This window comes from Sinohyriopsis cumingii, unplaced genomic scaffold (assembly GCF_028554795.1).
Source record: "Sinohyriopsis cumingii isolate HCF-2022 unplaced genomic scaffold, ASM2855479v2 utg002217l, whole genome shotgun sequence".
Lineage (NCBI taxonomy): Eukaryota > Metazoa > Mollusca > Bivalvia > Unionida > Unionidae > Sinohyriopsis > Sinohyriopsis cumingii.
Window position 1 is genome coordinate 181,886 of NW_028316160.1, and position 8,766 is coordinate 190,651.

Genomic DNA, 8,766 nt, shown 5'->3' on the forward strand with positions numbered 1-8,766 from the left:
TCCAACAATTTTCCAACTTCTCCAACATCCAACAGTATTCCAACTTTGAACGGTTTTCCAGTAAATTTCCAGCTACACGGTATTTAAGGCCTGGGAAATTTTGAATCGGAAGCCGGAACGCCAGAATGCCGGTGTGCAAGCAAGGAGACAAGAAACCATCCAAAGCCCAAATTCATTGGGTATGTACAGCAGTATGTAACAGTCAGGTTTAAGAGTCAATATAGCAAGACATGGGTGTCTACTTTAATTTATTTTAGTTACTTATATAATTTATTTAATATTTATTTTGCAATTATTTTTAATGCATTAACAATTTCGTTATTTAAAGAATTTTAAGATACACATAGCTAATGCCGTAATTTCAGTATTTAAAGTAGACTTAAATTTCTCTTATTATTCTATAATTACAATTTCTTCACTTCTAATATTTCATCATAGATCCATTTTCATGAGTTTGAAATATTTATATATGTGACAATTAGTTCCTGTTCTTTGAGAAGATTTGTTTGAAAATCCCAATTGTGTAAGTGTAAAAGAGTTCGCCTTAGCATCAGGATACATTGCAGTTAGAAAACTTCGTTTGGGTGATCATTTTCTCACCACATATCGCCTCGTTCTAATTAAACGTGTGTGGTTATTGAATGAGTCCAGTTTCTAATCAAATACCACACTTTTGCTAATATTAATTGTGCGTGGTCATTGAATGAGCTTATTTTCTTTTTACATATTACGGTTTTACAAGTATACATTGTGTGATTATTAGATGAAAATAATTATCTCCTCATATCGCACCTATTAAATTATATAAATGTATGTGTAATCATTGAATGTATGCTTTTATCTTCAAATATCACACTTTCGTAGAATGAAACTCATGATCTGATGAACTTACATATGTTTGTAGGGCAAACATTATCCCCCCCCCCCCCGCCATCACATTTAATTCAAGTAGTCGTCAGTTCGGGTGCCTTCTAAGGGAAACAACTCTTTTCTGTCGAGACAGTGACATGACAAATAATCTCCCTTGACCTACTACACCCCCTAGTAATTCATGTCAACATTGTCTATTAGACTCCTAAGCGAAAAAAGTCGTTCTCTGCCCAAGAATGTATATTATGTGAATAAAGACAATCTTCTCAATAGTAACCTTCCCCTCTTTTTCACAGCCAGCAAGCAATAATAAGCTGAGTAGGAGTCAAGTCACACAGATACAGAAAGTTGGCAATATTTCCCCTGTATACCAGTGACTGCAAGAAAGGATAAAGGTCAACAGTGCGAGAAGACACCCGAATGCCAGACCTGATGTCAAAGTTTGCATCGTAATAATTGCGATGTGATTCGGGGAATATAGGTGATTGCTAAATATTCAGTTTATTGCTGTATAATGTATTCAGATCTTGCATCATGAATAAATATGTTTAGCATCATACAAAAGTCTGACTGTCATGCTTTTAATCAAGTTTATTGCATAAGGTGTCTTTACCAAATAAAGTGTCAGTGGTGTCTAAGGTTGTAGTATCATATAGTGATAGAGAAATAACGTACCTAATGGCCAAAACCCGTTACAATATTAGAATGATTGGTATGTAAAATGTACCAAGCACTTCAATTCATGAGCAAAACTGGCTCATTTAGATGCATTAATTAATTTCTGGAATTTTCTTTATTTATTTTTCTTTAAATTATTTTAAACCCTGGGTGAAAAAGTACAAGGGTTGGCAAAAGAAAACAGGGATGGTCTGCTGATTGGGAACACTCAATTGTTTGCTTTAAGATGAATGAGCAGTTACAGGTACATTGATTGGGAACACTCAATTGTTTAACTTAAGATGAATGAGCAATTACAGGTACATTGATTGGGAACACACAATTGTTTGGCTTAAGATGAATGAGCAATTACAGGTACGTTGATTGGGAACACTCAATTGTTGGCCTTAAGATGAATGAGCAGTTACAGGCACATTGATTGGGAACACTCAATTGTTTGGCTTAAGATGAATGAGCAACTACAGGTACATTGATTGGGAACACTCAATTGTTGGCCTTAAGATGAATGAGCAATTACAGGTACATTGATTGGGAACACTCACTTGTTTGCCTTAAGATGAATGAGCAATTACAGGTACACTAAATGGAACACTAAATTGTTTGCCTTAAGATGAACGAGCAATTACAGGTACATTGATTGGAAACACTCAATTGTTTGCCTTAAGATGAATGAGCAATTACAGGTACATTGATTGGGAACACTCAACTGTTTAACTTAAGATGAATGAGCAATTACAGGTACACTAAATGGAACACTAAATTGTTTGCCTTAAGATGAACGAGCAATTACAGGTACATTGATTGGAAACACTCAATTGTTTGCCTTAAGATGAATGAGCAATTACAGGTACATTGATTGGGAACACTCAACTGTTTGCCTTAAGATGAATGAACAATTGCAGGTACATTGATTGGGAGCACACACTTGTTTGCCTAAAGTTGAATGAGCAATTACAGGTACATTAAAAAGTTAATAACTGTCTTTAAGTACAGGTCAAACAGGTGATGTGTAAATAAGGGCCATGTACTTATAAAAAATTGATAGGACCTTGTATATGCAAGTGTAAAATTTATATATTTCTTTTCAGATAACCTGTGATTTTAGATTTTACGTAACAAGCAACAAACAAAGCAAAGTGGCCAGGATATGTGCATGACTCCAAGATGTTCTGGGAATGTCAACTTTGTACTGCATTTGAAAATGGCCATTACTGCGCATGCTCTCTCTCTCTTTCTCTCTCTCTCTCTCTCTCTCTATATATATATATATATTGCACTTAAATCATTTCATAATATTCTTGTATTATTTTAAAGTATATTTGTACCATAACTTAATGGTTGGTATGATGTAGGTATATGTTCAAATGTACATTTCATTGAAGAAAAGTATCATTTGTTAGCCTTTTGGAATCAAACCTTATATACGGATACGTATCTCCTGGACACATAATACATCTAAATAATTTGTGACTTTATGCATCATGATCATAGGTAGGGGGATGGTTATGCTTTGCATGTTTATATATGCAGCACAGAGTTTTCATTAATGCTTTTAATTAATTACCAAATTAAAAAAATTTTAATACATGTATATTGTTTTTATTATTTGATATTAATGAATAAATCTATGCACATGGCAAATAATACATTATCACATTTACACCATATAGATGTATTGAAGACAACTGCATGTGTAGAAATTTTGAAATTTAAGACATTTTATGATATTTCTGGAATATACTTGGATGTTGTCATTTTCCCCATATATTACAATACAATTAGTTGTCAATAAATACCAAGTAATGTAACCATTCCTGAAGTTAAATTTTTTAAATCAAATTATGCAGAAACAAGGTTTACCTGTCAATCAGTTGCGATGAAAACTTGTACACCAGACCAATTAAAACCTTACAAAGACCAACAAAAAGCTTACACAGAAAATGTATTCATACATTATATAAGATAACAGTTTTAAATCAAAAAATGCTATAAAAGAAGTAATTTTATATATATTTACTTAATTATTTACATCTTTAAAACTTTATTTCATTTTATTCTTTTGATTTCCAGCATGTTGTAACACACACACACACATTATTACATGCAACATATGCACTCTTTCACATTTTAAAATGTAATCATGGGTTTTAAAGTCTATGCAGCAGGTGACAATGTTTATTTTACACTGCAATAATGATGCTAGTGTGTCTGCATTCAAGGACTTATTACAGTCTGCATTTTTTACATCACAGCAAAGGATCTCTCAGTCTGTACTGTGGCAATGTAAGTAGTCGCTGAATAACTAATTTCAGATTTGTGAAGTGCATGCCACCAGTACTAATTGTCCAGCTGATAACATCCTGCCAGTAGCTACAAAATTTATTTTTCTGGTGATCATCGCTTAATACAGGCACACAGTCAGGCAGCATGCAATAATTCTCAAACTTTACTTCTTTATTGGTAGTTGAGACAGGCCAACTCCAGCAGCAGAGAGGGCGAACAGACCATAGAATTCCGACAAACAAATAAAACAAACAAAATAAAATCATCTCGCAGAAAGGTCCAGATTTTTACAAACAAACGTTTCCTTGAGATGATTTTATTTTTGTTGAAACCAACCCCATCAATAAAACCTTAGTTCAAAAGGGTAGCTGAAAAATAAAGTACTCTACGTGTTTATTTACTTTTTGTTTATTTACTGGACGACCAACATTGGTAGGCGCCCTCTCTGCTGCTATTAATTTTAAAAATCAGAAACATTAAAAGATTTTATCAAGACCCACACAATATCTTGTTCTTGGATCATGTAAATTTATTGTTATAAATCCATGCGGAGTAGCTTGCGCTCGTGAGAAGAAATTTCTGAATTTAATTATATCCATGTCACCGCTGCACCAAGTTTGATGAATATTTCTAAGTGTGTGTGTGTGTCTACACCATTAAACACAACTAAAATATTGCAGTTGTCTATAATCACCTTCGGAATTTCTGTATATCGTTGAGTAACATAGATCACATCTGTATTTTTATGTCTGCCGCGAGAAAATATTCTGGCTGGATTTGATTGTTTATCTAGCATCACATCGTCATATACAACTAAATTATTAATAAATCCATCTAAAACATCTACGGACGGTGCTTCATCAATATCTGTTATAAACTCTATAACATCATTACCTTCATCCAGTAATCTTGCGTTTTCATTGAAATCTTTAAGTACATCATAACATCATTGATCATCAGCGGATGGTGCTACTAAATACAATTTATCCCATTTTAACCATCTCATTATCAAATTAAGTAATAACTGCGTCTTACCCGATCCAGATGGTCCTATGATAATCATTCTGATGGAATTGGGTAGCGCAGGATGATGCTTAACAGGTTCTCTTTTCTTGTCGCTGAGAAATTAATTATATCCATATATATTATAACATGAGTTTATATTGCTTACACTGTAGAGTTAAAACTCCAACTACTGATTTAGCTATGGTTACAACAAAAAATAAAAAAATAGCATATGGTGTAAAATGTTCTGTGTGCGGTAGGAAGAAATTTTCGTTTTTACCTAATAGGCGCGGTGGTGATATTGCTAATTTGATGTCAAAGTTTCCAGGTACTCCATTGGCTAAATACAGCGGAGAAAAACATCTACCAGGATATAATTATTGCAGTCCTGGTACCAGACTTGATATCAGGCTCGATAATCAAGATCAACCAAAACCAGGCGAGGAACCAGTAAACGCTATTGATCGAGCTTGTCACGCTCATGATGTTGCGTATAAAAGTAAAAATCTACAAGATAGACATATTGCAGATGTGAAATTAATTCACGCGCTAGATTCTATAAAAAATAAAAATATCAAAGAAAAATTAGCTAATTGGTTAGTAAGATCCGCGATGAAAAGTAAACTCGTATTAGGGTCTGGTAATATATAATGGAATTAATTTATTATTCACCAAGAGGATACTGGAGAGGCAAAGCAGCAATTAGTAAACTTGCTGATGCAGCAGCAGTTAAACATTCTACTGCTAAAACGTGGTTATCCAAACAAGCAATATGGCAAATTTATCTACCACCACCGAAACGAATTCAGTATGCTTATTTCGATGTCAGTGTTCCTAATGAAGTTCATCAAGCAGATATTCTGTTTTTACCGCATGATACTGTACGCAGAAAAACATACAAGTACGCGTTAACCGTAGTTGATGTTGTAAGTAGGTATAAAGAAGCAGAGCCGCTATCAACGAAAACATCATCTGAAGTAGCCGATACGTTTGAACGAATTTATCAACGAGGACCATTACGATGGCCACAATTATTACAGGCTGATCATGGTAAGGAATTTCTTGGTCCAGTATCATCATTGATGAAACAACATAATACCAAAATACGATGAGGTCATACTGCATTTCACCGTGATCAGGCAATTGTTGAGCGATTTAATCGAACACTCGCTGAGCGGTTATTTGGATATCAATACGCGAGGGAATTTCTTCAAGATAAAAGATCTCGCGAATGGGATTATCAAGCGTGATAGCTGCATTAAATAATGAGATTACACGAAGAACCAACATGAAACCCATTAATGCAATTACAAAAAAAAAAACATATACCAACACAACGAAAAGATGTTGAAAAACAAAAAATATTGGATGATGTTACAGTTAGATATTTATATGGGCCTGGTGAACTTGAAGGTGGTAAAAATAGAGCGACTGATCCTATTTGGAGTGTTACCACACACAAAATATCCACCGTGACAAGATCCTCAGGTAGACCTGCAATCTACAGATTAGATTCGGCTGCTCCTCAACGTGGATTTACACGTGAACAACTACAAATAATTCCCGAGGATACACAACTACCACCACGATCACTTAACTAGCACCCAAGGCGGTGGCGCCTCTACATCGATTACACTCAAGACAGGGTCAACATGGTATTTTCTCGTGTATGACCGCGACTATTATCTTTTCTATCTACGGTAAATTGTCTTGAATCATTACTCGAATACCTCCACAGCATTATACAATTGCAACTTGCGCAATGATTATTCTGCTGCTGTTTTAACTCAATAATAAATTCAGCATCAGGATCAAAATCGCGTTTATTTTTTTTAATCAGATTGCTTGTATCCGATTAATTTTTTTCTTATTATTTCATCATCGATGATGTCAAATTTATCAACGATTTCAGGAATAATAATTCTCCGTAATTTAGATATTTTTCTGACCCTCGATACCGCTAAATAAACTAAATTTGACCACTCGATACGATCGTCCACAATCCTAACTCGTGTATCAGAAATAGTTAATCCCTGAGACGAGTAGATCGTCATAGCGTATCCCAACACCCATGAAGATTTGTCAGCGCGTAATGCATCTTCGACCACACTGATATCAACGGCGACAATATCATTTAATACGAGATTCTGTTTTTCAGTCTGTCCTGGAATATCAACATTAATATTCTGTTTTCGTGTATCTGATGGTCTATAACACAATGGTACGAGCAATTCTGAGTATTTTTCTTTATGTAGTTGAAATAACTGCTGTTGTAAAGCGTCTCTGATTATTTTTCTGCTTGCTACTATCAGATCGTTGGGTCTCCATAAATTTAAAAAATCACTCATTGAGGTCTCTGAGATTACTCCGCGTATTATTTCACACTGAATTTTGTTTGATTGTAATCTGATTAATTTTTTAAACTCCTTTAGATTTTCATCGAGTGCTCTATGATCATCATCTATTTCTTCGTAATAATCAACGAAATGTTTTAACCAATCATGTGGAGATGGTCCAACAAAAGGCGGCGGTTGACCATGATCGCCACACATTATTATAGCGGTATTTTTCGTCAACAACCAATCAAGAAACGTTTTTAATGTATCCAATGACACCGTGCATATCTCGTCCCAAATAATTATTTTAGGTATATATTTTTCTCCCATTCGTTCAGGAGTCCATGTATTCCCGCGCCATCGAAAGAAACTATGATACGTGCACGATTGTACTTGCCGTTGTTTCATCTCTCGTGCAATTCTATGTATGGGCATTAGCTCGATCATATCTGAATTTCTAAAAACATTAATTGCTCGAGTCGTTTTGCCGCATCCACCAGGTCCATTGAGATATACTGTCTTATATCTAGTTATTGGATCACACAACGATGGTGCTTTCGACATTTCTGATATTTTATTACCCTTACGATAAAAATCTCTCATTGGAACATCTGCTGATTCTGTGTAATTGTGTAATATTTCTTTTTTTATCCTCCACGAACCCCATCGTTCATCATTACTTGTAAATTTCATAACAGATTCTAAATATTTACTCGAAATATAAAACGAATCTGTTGCGACTCTGACTGCGGTCTCAGGAAATCTATTAATCATCGATAATAAATTTATAGAAACATAAGCCAACATAGAAGATCTTAGATGAGTATACTGTGGGCAGACGTCATTTATGTAACTAACTATTGTACCCAATTTTGTTCCGTCGGATAAATAAACACTTTCTAGATTTACAAATATATTTCTCGCTGTTGTATCAGCGATTATAAAATGGTATTCGGCATCATCTAGAATTAACCGTGCGTGATGTCTTCTATGATCATATGTACCACCTTGAGTAAATTTACCTATAATTTTTCTACCGAGATCTTTTGCGGTTTTGAGTTTAATCTCGAGAATTTTAGGAGTTTCTTTGATAATATCATCTTCGGAAACATCAGGACATTTTTCCTTAAATTCCTTAATAACTTCATCGAGATTGATAGAATCTGGGATGGGCAACCAAACTTCGGTCTGTGCATGATATGATATAATTGCCTCACTGACAACCAACGATGTCAGTATCGCACAATCTAGCATATATCGTAATAAAACTAGAGGCACCCAGCGTTTTTCACAAAAATGTCTGCCAAACAAAACATAACAAATCTTGTGAAGATTTTCGTTAAGCTCGAATGATTCAATACAAGCAAATCCAGTCAGATCAAAATCAGGTAATGGTCCATTAATTGCCACTCGCGTCATCTCGTTTGTAGGGTGACCAAATCTTTTAAAGTACACAGAACAATCTCCGTATCCTAGAAAACTTCCTGGATAACATGCAACCATATCAACCGAAATAACATCATTGTAATTATACTTGGTATTCCATAATCCACCGTGTCCGTATTCGACGCAACTTGCGCGTACATCTTCAAGT

General features: G+C 34.7%; 1 long non-coding RNA gene across 1 annotated transcript; it reads left to right on the plus strand.

Moving 5' to 3' along the window:
- The first annotated feature begins 50 nt into the window (after nt 1-50).
- On the plus strand, nt 51-3,135 carry LOC149770916 (uncharacterized). The gene is made up of 3 exons (XR_016418431.1): nt 51-179; nt 1,167-1,351; nt 2,637-3,135. It is a non-coding gene; the product is annotated as an uncharacterized LOC149770916 (long non-coding RNA).
- The last annotated feature ends 5,631 nt before the right edge of the window (nt 3,136-8,766 follow it).